The sequence below is a fragment of the Anabrus simplex genome, chromosome 5 (genome assembly GCF_040414725.1).
Source record: "Anabrus simplex isolate iqAnaSimp1 chromosome 5, ASM4041472v1, whole genome shotgun sequence".
In the NCBI taxonomy this organism is placed as follows: domain Eukaryota; kingdom Metazoa; phylum Arthropoda; class Insecta; order Orthoptera; family Tettigoniidae; genus Anabrus; species Anabrus simplex.
The window spans coordinates 338,515,103-338,528,330 of record NC_090269.1 but is presented as its reverse complement, the minus strand read 5'-3'; the positions used below and the strand labels follow the sequence as shown (position 1 = coordinate 338,528,330).

At 37.5% G+C, this 13,228-nt stretch overlaps 1 protein-coding gene across 6 annotated transcripts in view; it reads left to right on the top strand.

The window, feature by feature from the left end:
- LOC136874078 (uncharacterized) overlaps positions 1-13,228 on the top strand; it is a 309,462-nt gene that overhangs the window by 101,085 nt on the left and 195,149 nt on the right. The gene's annotated exons all lie outside the window — the stretch shown is intronic.

Genomic DNA, 13,228 nt, shown 5'->3' with positions numbered 1-13,228 from the left:
ATTATGTAATATAACTTACTTGGGCTGGGATTTTGGGAGGCAAAATACTACTTCAAGTATAGTAGTATCCCAGTAATCTGCTACAGTGTGTGGAACTCATCAGTTTAGCCATATAATCAAAGATCATTATTTGAAATTTTCATTGTGAAAAGTTTTTTTTTTTCTTTTTCCTATTTGCTTTACGTCGCACCAACACAAATGTCTTACGGCGACGATGGGACAGGAAGGGCCTAGGAACTGGAAGGAAGCGGCCGTGGCCTTAATTAAGGTACAGGCCCATCATTTGCCTGGTGTGAAAATGAGAAACCACGGAAAACCATCTTCAGGGTTGCCGACAGTGGGGCTCGAACCCACTATCTCCCGATTACTGGATACTGGCTGCACTTAAGCGACTGCAGCTATTGAGCTCGGTAATGAAAAGTTTTGGAAATAGTTTTTCACAGATATATCATTTATTAAATTATCTGACCTAAGATCTTAGTTTTGCCAAATAACACAGAATAGCTCACAAATTTTGATGTAAAAATAAAGAAGAAATGATTATCATTACAAACATGAGTAATTGAAGAGCAGACTTCTTAAGTGTTATGTACAACATATAAATAAGTATTGCTGCTGAATATTTGATTATGCAGGTGAAAATTTGATTTTGAATGACCTTTGGCAATGTATACTTCTGCTGCCATGTCACAAAGGACCTAGGAATAATATGTCGCGCTCCAAAGAAGTGACCAGCGATATACAGTAAAACCTCGTTAAGACGTTTCTTCAAGGGACAGGGGAAAAGAATCTGTTAAGGAAGAAAATGTACTTCTGAATATACGAATAACAACTATCCATCAGGGATATGGGAACTCTAGATAAGAGTTTTTTCAGACATGGCATTTTATGTCGTGTATCTGTGGGTACAATGACAATTATATCTACAATTTCTAAAGATGGGAGGAAAGTATTAAAATGTGTGAAAAACACAAGAGAACAAATATGAAAACCTTTTCCGCTGGAGGTTATAAAATAACAAGTGTACTGAAAGGTGCATAATAATAATAATAATAATAATAATAATAATAATAATGGTGTATGGCCTCTGTAGAGGCCTGGTACGGGTCTTTTTCTCGTAGACGGCCTATACGGCAAACTGCATGTCTGTGAAGATGAGGGCCCTATCTAGGATGATTTCTAATTGGAATTAACCAATTAAGGTTAAAATCCTTGACCTGGCCAGGAATGAAACCCAGAACCCTCTGAACTGAAGGGCAGTATGCTAACAATTCAGCCAACGAGTCAGACTACTGAAAGGTGCAGTAAACACCAGACAACACACATGAAAACATATGCACTGGGGCCAATAAAAATATCTGAAGTATTGTTTCAGATCACACTCGTTCTAAAACAAATGTTAGGAGAAGCCTTTTATTTCAGAGTGGTGGATTATTAAACATTTTCTGGTCACACTCTTACACAGTGAAATTCGAGGTTACACTCGACCATGTGTGACCAGGATCTTGGCCACCATTTTGAAGTCGACAAAACTTCGATTAACTCGAGTGATCAAGACAAAACTTGAAGGTGCAAGTTCAATATTCGTGACCTCTGCACGCTTAAAGATGCGGACGCCAGTCCACTTTCTGACAGATTGTAATTTTCTGTTCATTTATAAGATATTTTAAGACTTCCTGTATCCATAACTAGGCTATCACCAGACAAATATGCACCACGCTAGTCAATTTCCCACGATTATGCTCCTAATCCAGATATAGGCTACCGTATCACACGTCAAATATTCTCTACACTTCACTGTACCACTCAACACAAAATAGATTTCTAACTTCTGAATGTCCAATAATGGACCAACTATATTAGTATTCTGAATGGAATGTGAAATAGCAGCACAAACAGGCCCACTATTTTTCAGAAATCTTGCTGCTAACCAGCAAGCAACACTGAACATTCCTGAGGCTAATGGCTTGCTCCCCGAAGGTGCAACTTATCCTGTGAAGTTGAGAAATTCAAAACCTTTTCCCATAATCACACAACTGTGGGAACAGCTATTACCTGAGTTGGAAATCACATTTCTTTTACAAGGGATGACAAATAACATGTTCGGGGCTAGGAAAAATGTGATCCTACTAAGCGGTAATAGCAAAAATTCGTGACGTGGTAAGAGTAATTTTTATATAGGTTTAATACAATGAGAATCAAGACTTCAAATTTACGATGTGGTAAGCAGGAAAGTGTGTTAATGAGGAACGTACTAACGTGGTTTCACTATCTGCTTTCGACTGTGCGATGCTAGGAAGAAAGGAAATATAGATTAATACTTTTTCTTCAACAACTTCCGTGGGATGCAAGATTAAAGTTTCAAAGTTGGATTGATAATTTCTGCAATGCCCTTTGATCTGTTAATTGCGTTCATGAGAGTCTTGGTATTACTCTCTCAATTAGCGATGCAGTGTACTTCATATTCTTTGAGATCTTTGAAACAAAAGGCATTTGCGATGATTGTTTGGACATCATTGTTGTGTTTAATTCGAAGTAACCTTTCGTGAGAACACTTCCCCAGCACATGTGGTAAAGTTTCATACTCACTACAGTGTCTGCTGCAGTGGCCTGTGCTGTTCGAGCACCCTGGAAGAGTATGTGTGGGCGGCCACCATAGCTGTTATTTTCAGCATCTCTCTTTATTCAGAATTGTTCAAATCATCCCTTATTTTAACACAGAATTTAGCTAATGGTAGCTGGGCAAACAGTTTCATGACCTTACCTTTCTGAGGTATGCACCAAGCTTCAAATTCCTGCATTTGTCCGACATTGCTTGTTGTTATTTCCTGTGCATTTGCTTACAGTTCTGATTAACATTGTGCTCTTACTGTTGCAAAATTACAGACAGCATTTACTTGAGGCTAATCAGTGGTGTCATTTATTGTTGATGTTGAGTTTTTGGAAGAAAGCCTCCCAAGGGGCATGCTGCATTGACAATCCTTTATACTTGTAGTTGGAATAGATCATACTTGGAGTGTCACTAGGATGCTGCAAAAACTCTCTGACTGCACTCCTGATGATCATGTTGTCAGCTTTCATCAGACTCTTCCTGGGAAGTTTTTCCACTGGGGCTGTTTGGATTGCATATATTAACAATATAATTAATAAATTAATGTAGTAATGGTCCACATTTCAATACTATAATATGCAATATTCTAAATTACATTAATTAGGGACTAGTTTCGGCCAGGGCTGGCCATCTTCAGCCTTAATGTAAAACATCTAATAACTAAACAAATGTACATGCACACAATTTACATAAAACAAATGAAACAAATATATACAAATTGACATTAAAAACTGGGATGAAATTATGATTAAATTTGAAAATAAACTAGGTTCTAACATCTTGAGTATACTCATCATCGAGACTATTTCAAGTATTAATTTATATACACAGAACTGTTAGTTCTGATATTGCTAATCATTAATAATTCAATAGTAAATGGGAAATGTTGATCCCGTAGTTCATCACCAAATCTATTTGAGTGGTGTTAGCCAAATGCAAGTCATTGGACACCGCTGTAAATAACCACTAGCTGACGGAGAACTGTTAGATGTTGTTTCATCATAAATCAAAGTAACAAAATGAGATGTTCTCGTGGTGCTTGTTAAATTGTGCTGAAATGTTGTTGGACATTGTCAGGACAGCACATGAAGATGTAGTTAAAACAGATACATTGTGTTTCGCATAAAATTTGTAATTCATTGCGATGCCCATGAAGTTAACCTATCTAATTTATTTATTTATTTATCTAATTTATTCAGGTTAACTTCATGGGCACCGCAATGAATTGCAAATTTTATACCAGACCATCTGTGTTAACCACATCTTCATGTGCCGTCTTGACAATGTCCAACAACATTTCAGCATGATGTAGCAAGCACCACGAGAACATCTCATTTTATTACTTTGATTGATGATGTAACAACATCTAACAGTTCTCCGTCAGCTAGTGGTTATTTTCGGCGGTGTCCAATGACTTGCATGTGGCTAACACCACTCGAATAGATTTGGTGATGAACTGTGGGATCAACAGTTACCAGTTCCCATTTACTATTGAATTATTAATGATTAGCAATATTAGAACTAACAGTTCTGTGTATATAAATTAACACTTGAAATAGTCTCGATGAGCATACTCAAGATGTTAGAACCTAATTTATTTTCAAATTTAATCATAATTTCACCCCACTTTTTAATGTCAATTTGTATATATTTGTTTCATTTGTTTTATGTCAATTGTGTGCATGTACATTTGTTCATTTATTAGATGTTTTACATTAAAGCTGAAGATGGCCAGCCCTGGCCGAAACTAGTCCCTAATTAATGTAATTTAGAATATTACATATTATTGTATTGAAAGGTACTACATTAATTTAATAATTATATTGTACTTACAATTCAATACGGATCAGAACTATGACTTTTATAACGTATTATATTAATGCCAGACCAATAAACTGATTATTAACAGCTGCTAGTTTCTGATGTGACTGAAGCTAATGAGTCCTCGTAAGCTGATCTAAATTTGCTTCTAATTTCTCTAGAACTTTTAGTTAAAATTCAAGCTCAGCCTATAAGCAGCACCCAAATATGTAATTTTTGTGACTGCCAGAGACTGCAAAGGTGTTTTCAGAAACCAGTTCATCATTTATAAAATTGAATTGGCTCTTGACTTTTCTGCACTTGTATGTACAGTAGATAATTCCTTCCAGGAGATTGATGACTGTAGTTACTGGTGTAGAAGCAGCTGCTTGGTCTTGACCAATAGTTAAGAGATCGTCTGCAAAACACTGCTGTTTGAGGTGTGTTTTTAAAAAACTGAAATCCATATATTTTCACACTTGATACTGTTACTTCATCAAGAATGTGATTTATTTCACAGTTGAATCAAAATACGGTAGTGAAATTGCATTGCAACACTCCACATTTGAAGTTAATCTTTTCCATATGACCACAGGGAATTTATATTTTTGTATTCATGTTATGTTGTCAGTAAGAAAGTGGATGAGTAATCTCCTAATGAACTGGAGTAAGTCAGATTGTTCAGTGACTATGGCCAGTACTTTCAGAGGCTTTACTAATGTCAAGGAACACCATATGTTCTGAAGTCTTTTTAATTGCTGCTGTTTGTAAAATGTCATCAATTACCGTATTTCCTTGCATATCCCTTCCTTTCCGGCGTTTTAAGCTGCAAAAGGTGGTGAGGGTGTCCAATATGTGGATAGCCTCATATTTTGTGCAGTGGGTATAAAGAAATATATATAAATTTTACATGTATGTATACATACTATTCTCAAATTTATGATTGTATTCTGAGTCTGACTGGTTACCTTCAATGGAAGACATTTTCTAAATTTAAAATAGTAAGAAAACAATAAATGGTGAACACAAGACTTTTAGGCATACATATACTGTAAATACGTACAGTATAATCAGTTTTATTTACTCTTACATCATGTTATTCGTTTCATCTCATTAACTCCTCTAATGAGGTTGACATCAGGAAGCGCATCTGGTTGTAAAACTCCATATAAAGATTCATCTCACTTCATACTCAACCCCGTAGAGAAAAGGAATCGTATTATGGATTATTAATACAAAAGAATAAGAAAGAACTTAACGGCCAGTCAATTGTTGTCTTGTGCCACCAACTACCTGGTACTGGCTTCTTTGTTATCCAGATTGTCAACTTCACTGCCATCAAGATCCCGGTCTTTTTGAAACTTTTAAAACTAGTTTTCTTTTTCTGATTACAGAATGTGAACCATTGCCTACATTATTATACAAGGCTGCAAGATACCACACAATCACTGGATAACACTGGAGTTCAGCGCTTGGCCACTAGGATTGCTTCGTAACGCCCTACATATGAGCGCACTATGTGAATTTATTCTAGAAATGAGAGTATGTACATATTCCTTTTCTGGATGTTTACAACTTTCAGGGCTCTCATTCATATGTACAACTCGCTGGAAGATAGTAAATAACTAGTTATTCACTAAACCTTTAGTATTCTTTTGTTGAGAGGCTTTATGTGAAGTTGCAGAATTCTTTCATTCCTGCTCAAGCGATCAAAGACTAGGTTATCGAGTAGCGGTTTCATGAATTTTTGCAGAAGAATAATCAGAAGTTCAGAGTTGTTGCATTTGTCACACTTGATTGTTTGAAAGAACTTGTCTTTTAATAAAATTGTGCAGTTTGTGAGCAAGTTCTTCCAAGGCAGATAGGGGACGGCACAAGACATGAATTGCATAACTTGCTCTAGTAACGCCACAAATGATGTTTAAGGGTACCTGAGCCGTGAGTGATCTTGAAAATGCATGAGACTGAGGACCGGGCTTTCACTTGCAGGAAGAGAAATAGGTTGTAAACAACCTACAGAGCTAGTATTTTCTGCTTCATGCACTAGATAGTCTGGTACCATTGCTACCGTTAAGTTGGATGTAGTAGCTAGAGGTTCTGAAACAAAAGTAACTTGCTAAAACTACTTGTCCACGAACCTAGTACGCTGGCGTAGCAGGGGGATCCTACTGGCTTGCCGGCGGACTTGAGGGAAATAAAATACTTCTTGCGGACCAAACACACAACCCCCGTGGGTGGGGGACGCAGACGAAGAATACACCCATGGTATCCCCTGCCTATTGTAAAAGGCAACCAAAAGGGGCGACCAAGGGATGATTGTATTAGAACCATGAAACTACTTGTGATTAGTACCACCATGCGGGGAACCCCATTGGTTGCTTAATCTTGCACGTAGTACCACTATGTTAGGTAAAAAATAAGTTTGTGTTAGTAGCAAGAGAGTGCATTGCTGGCTTTTACAGTACCTGTGATTAGTACCACTGTAGAAGCGACACCATGCTTGCCTATTATTAGTACCCACTATATGAGGAACACCATGGGGTAGTGCAAGTCCCTGTGGTTAGTACACGTATGTGATGAACACTTTAGGTTTGCGTTGCCTGTAAATGGCGCCGCAATGTGTGAAACACCATAGGTCTGTATTACATGTGTGAATTTCATTACCTGTGAGTAGTACCATAATGTGAGAAATACCACAGGTCTACGAGACTTTTGATTAGTACTACTTTCCTGGTGAAAAGTACCAATATGAGGGGCCCATGACTTGGATTTTGGACTCCTTTAGACTGCAAGCATCATCGATTCAGTATTATGCTATAGAAGCAGTTCCTTGGTCAGTAATACTATTGTTTTACGTCAGGTTCTGTGAATGTGAGGCAGTGCGGGTCGGATCCACTGATTGTTTTAAATTCATATCCATCCATTCATTCATAGTCTTCACGTTTTGAATTATGGTCAGTGGTGGATTTTGTACTTTTAATTTGTCATTACATTTCATCTCATTTTGTACCATTACGGGACGATGACCTAAATGTTAGGTCCCTTTTAACAACAAGCATCATCATCAAAACTACTTGTGCTTAGATTGAAAGACTGGAATGAAAACAAATGTGTAAGTTACTACGAGGGTCGTACTATATTGTTTCACACTTTATTTTTTGTATGTCCAGGTATGGTTCACATTTCACGTTTGAAGGTGGTGACGTGTAACAAGTGTATTGTTCCACCGTTTGGTAGTAGCACACGCACAGGGACCAACGAATGCACTCATCATAGCCATTTCATAACAACACTGTCAGCGTAGGAGCAGACAGCATGGAAAGCAACCATCAGGGACAGCGCTATACGACTTGGTTTCTATGGAAAGAAGGCATGACCACTGCAGAAATTCATCAGCGCTTGGTGGCAGTCTGTGGCAAACATGCGCCGTCACGGAAAACAGTTTACAACGGGGTGGAAGGTTGGAAAACAGGGCGCACATCGGTGGACAAGGGAGCCAGTTCTGGAAGGAATGTGACAGTGTCAACACCAGCCAACATTGCCCGGGTCGAACAGGCCATCCAAGGAAACAAATGCATCACATTTACAGAAATGCAGACAGCCACGGGAATTAGCCAAAACACCCTGCAGTGGATCGTGCACGGCCACTTACAGTTGGGGAAGGTGTCATCCACGTGAGTGCCTAGACTCTTGTCTGCAGACAAAAAACAGAGGCGTGTGGATGTGTGCAGGGTACTTTTGCAACGCCATGATCAAGATCCAGCCGACTTCATGGCTAGGCTGGTGATTGGTGATGAGACCAAGGTCCAACACCGCTGGCTGTACAGAAGCTTGTGACTGGAGAAGACATGTCCATGCGCATACCGCCATGTTGTGGTCGCTCCTCAGCTTGACAAGGAGATTGTATGGAATTCAAGCATTAACTTACATTTCATGCATATGAAAACAGCTGCCTTAGCAAATAAATGACAGCCTACACCAACTACCATGTACACACGCAATAAATATGCATAATATCGAGACTGTGGTAATAGTAAAAGATACTTATGTATAAAAACTGAACAAATTTTGCACTGTACTGAACAATCTACACAAAAATGAAATAGAGAGAACCTTTAGCAGACTGAATAAGAAGACTGAAAATACATTACTAACAAACATAAATATATATAAACACGTATTTGAAATTCAGTCCCCGAAAACAGGAAGAAAAAAAACAGTATATAGGCCTAGCGGTACCTCAAAAATGATCATGTTGCTCACTTTAATATAAGGGTCATGCTTATAACTGATATGTTTGAACATTTGGAACAGATGCAAGTAATTGAAAGCTAGGCTCTACACTTTAGCTTTATTGAAAATACGAAGACATAGGGAACACATTAATTAAACTCCAGTAGGCTACCAATAAGAAAACCTGTAAATTAAAATTCTTCTATGAAATGTACATAGCTTATCATTCCTCTCTAATACAGCAAATTTTACAATTCTCTGAACAGATTGTTTAAAAACTACATGACTGCAGAAATCTTCCTAAAAAGTCAGATACATTTCTTTTATAATTTTCTGAATATGAAATGTTGGCCCCGTGGTGCAGGGGTAACGCATACCTACCTCTTACCCGGAGGCCCTGGGTTCAATCCCCGGCCAGGTCAGGAATTTTTACCTGGATCTGAGGACTGGTTCGAGGTCCACTCAGCCTGCATGATTACAATTGAGGAGCTATCTGCCGGTGAGATGACTGCCCCGGTCTAGAAAGCCAAGAATAACGGGCGAGAGGATTCATCGTGCTGACCACATGACACCTCGTAATGTGCAGGCGTTCAGGCTGAGCAATGCTTGCTTGGTACGCCATGCCCTTTTTGGCCTGTTGTGCCACGGGGTTTGGTTTGGTTTGGATGTGGAATAACGTAATTGGATGAGTAGCAGTTAAATTATCATTTCTGTGTGATTTGGATTTAGGTAAATGCTGCCTGACATTCGTTACACTGGTGCTAATCTCTATTGTGTATTTCTTAAAATGAAATTAATGTCTAGGGTTGGTTTGAGTTTCTCTGAGTCGTTTAAGCTTAAGTAATAATGTTATAATTTAAGATGTAAAACCCTCCTGATTATTATCTTCTTAAATAGTACTGCTTTTACAAATTAAAACTGAATTAACATTATCTGAGCGCAAATAAAAATTGAAAGTGTGTTCTTTTTTGCTAGTTGCTTTACGTCACACCGACACAGATAGGTCTTATGGCGACGATGGGACAGGAAAGGCTAGGAGTGGGAAGGAAGCGGCCGTGGCCTATATAAGGTACAGCCCCAGCATTTGGCTGGTGTGAAAATGGGAAACCACGGAAAACTATTTTCAGGGCTGCCGACAGTGGGGTTCGAACCTACTATCTCCCGAATACTGGATACTGGCCGCACTTAAGCGACTGCAGCTATTGAGCTCAGTAAAAGTGTGTTCTAATTTTTCTCTAATATGAGCAACATGATTTACACCAGAAAGAAAAGAAATGAAGTTGAAAGTAATGCACTTGCAAAAAGATTTATATCATGGTTAAACAGTTATTTGATTAGCGTTTTCTAATGCATACTGAGACTGACAAGATTGTAATGAGCTTTATTTAGACTTTACATTGTCAGATTTTTCTGGAATAGTGTATTAACAATTGGAAAGCAAGTGTGAGAAAATGGAGATCTTAAGACATACCAAAAAATCACTTTTCAGATAATTGATAACAATTTCAAGCAATACCTTACCCTGTATTAAAAGGGTTTTATTATTATTATTATTATTATTATTATTATTATTATTATTATTATTATTATTATTATTATTATTATTAATTAACTTTAATGGCCACATTGGACCACTTGAGTCTTCCATGTGCACTTTTTCTTTGCAGGTTGTACTGTTTGATTCTTATCTGCCCAGTACTTCTTCATTTGTTCTGAGCACAGTGTTCTTAATTCGTCTGAAATCTGTACAGGCCTTCTGTGCATAATTTCAGTTGAAAATTTGTGATTCTTAAGAAGGGTGGTAATTTTATTGTTCTCTGCATCTTTAATTTCGAGTTCAACTGTTTGGAGATCCTCTTGAATTTCTTTGATCCAATGCCCTCCTGTCTTCTTTCCCAGATTTCTCATCACTAGTCGTCGTAAAATCCTGTTGTCTGGTAACCGTAAGATGTGAAAGAAATAAGAGATTCTTTTCTTCTTCATCGTGCTGGTAACTGGGTCAATCCCTCGATAAATAGTTTCATTGGGGAGGATTCTCCAGACTCCTTCAACCTGGTACTTTTTATTTGTGGAAGTTCTAATAATTCTTCTTTCAGTTATGAGGAACTGATCAGTTCTTTCATTTTTAATTTGGAACAAGATTTCTCAAGCATAAGTGGCTTTGGGTAAAGTTACAGTTTTGTAGTGTTGGATCTTAGTGTCTATTGACAAGCATTTTTTGTTATAAGTTGACCAGGATAGAAATTGTGCTTTTTTTCATTTTGTTGGTTCTATTTATCCATGTTGCTTTCTCACTTACTTTGTGCATAATGATTTCTCCAAGGTATTTAAGATTGTAGGACTATGTTGATTTTTTGACCATTTATGATGACTTCGTTTATGTCAAGGGGTTTCATTGGCATGGTCTCAGTTTTCGCAAAGGAAATTTGTAATCCTATTTTTAATGCAATTTTCTTGAGACTGGTGATTTGAGCACAGCCTTCTTCCATGTCAAGGTGTAAAAGAGCTAAATCTGTAAACCCTAGGCAGTTTATCTTTATTGAGGGTTTTACTCCAATTTTGATTTTAGGTGGGTTTTCTTTTTGCCAAATTTTCATGATTTAATCTAGAGCCACATTGAAGAGCAATGGGGATAATCCGTCACCTTGTCTGAGGCCTGTATTTACTGTAAAAGCATTTGACATTTCTCCCCTGAATTGTACCTTTGAAATTGTGTTGGTTAAAGTTAGTTCAATAATTTTTGTTAATTTAGGATGAAGGCCATATATGATCTGATGATTTTTAAGAGAGTAGGTCTATATATACTATCATAAGCCTTTTTGAAATCTAGGCTGTTTATTTCTGTATTTGTAATATTCTATTATTAGTTTCAGGCTGAGAATTTGGTCTGGGCAACTTCTGTATGGGCGAAATCCTCCTTGGTATTCTCCAAGTTGTGGTTCCAGAATGTTTTTTATCCTATTGTAAATTATGCGGGAGAAAATTTTACAAGTGCAGTCCTAAAGGGTTATTCATCTGTAATTGCCTGGATTAGTTTTATCTCTTTTTTTGAATAATGGATGATTATGCCTGAGGTCCAGTGTTCTGGGATTTTCTCTGTGATCCACATTTTGACTAGATGCTGTTGTAAATTTATGATTGCTGGTTTTCCTGCATTTTTCCAGATTCCTGCAAAGACTAGGTCTTCACCACCTGCCTTATAATTTTTTAGTTCCTTAATTGTAAATTCTACCTCTTTGATAGTTGGAGGATTTATTAGGCCTGGACTGGTTAAAATGGGTGTGTCAGTATTTACTTCCAACATTTCCAGTAGTTATCACATTTTAAAAGTTTGTTGAAGTCTCTGCGAGGATCTCTGCATTTTCTTGATTACTATGGGCTAACCTTCCTGATTTATCTCACAGCATTCATATTGGGGCTCATATTTTTAAAGGTATTTGCCAAAGGTTTTATAATAATCTCGTGATTGTTTTTTTGTTAAAACTCTCCTCTATCCTTTGTAAGGTATTTTTAAGATGTTTGCATTTGGTTTGTCTGATTTTATGGGTTGACTTTCTTTGTTTTATTAGTTCTAAATTTGATTTGTCTGATTTTTTGGGCTTGATGATTTATCCAAGCTTTGTGTCTTCTCTCAGTTGCCTGGTCACATTCTTCATCCCGCCATTCATTCTTTTCCCTAGGATTTGTTGGAGTTAACTCTTCTGCTATCGATTTTAGTTTTGATGGTCAGTTCTTCTAATCCTTCTCCTGTTTTCCTATAGTACTCCCTATTATTTATTAAGGTGGTGGAGTCAAAGTTTTTCAATTTTTTTTTTTTTTGAGGTCTTTTCTTAACCCTTTGAGTTAATTTTATTTTGATCTTAACAACATAGTGATCTGACCCTGAGTCTCTCCCCCCACCCTTAGGACTTTGACATTGTAGATTTCAGGATAGTAAAATTTATCCATGCAAACGTGGTCCAGTTGCCATTCACCTTTTTGGAAATCAGGATATTTCCAAGTTTTTAATTTGTGAGGTTTTCTTTTAATGTATGTTGATTTTGAGATAAGACTATGGTTTCTGCATAATTCAGCCAATCTTTGACCATTTTGATTCGTCCTCTTATGTGGTGGCCACTTTCCAATGATATCTCGGTACCTTCTTTCTTGTCCCAGTTGTGCGTTGAAATCGCCAAGGAGAATTTTAACGTGTGATGGAGGTATTGTACCAGTAAAATAACCCGACTTTATGAATTAATTTTTAAAGTTAGCACGAAGTAGTTCTCAGGGCAATTCTGGATGATTTCTAGCTAGGGCTTGGTACAGGATGCAGGGTCCTATCTACAAGAAAATTTTTAAATAGATTGAATAATAGTTTTTATTCAGAAAATGCATTTTAAAGTGAACATCACCTTACTGTTGATAGTCGCTGTCTTCACCATCGCCTTTTGATGACCCGTGCTCCCAGTTCACCAGGCTGAACGGGACTGGAACACGTTCTGCAAGTTGCCAATATTACGTTGAGATAAGGAACACCCTGATCGGTTTGATATGGTTTTGAGTCTCGAACTTTCGATGTTCTGGACGATCTCCGACGTTCTACGA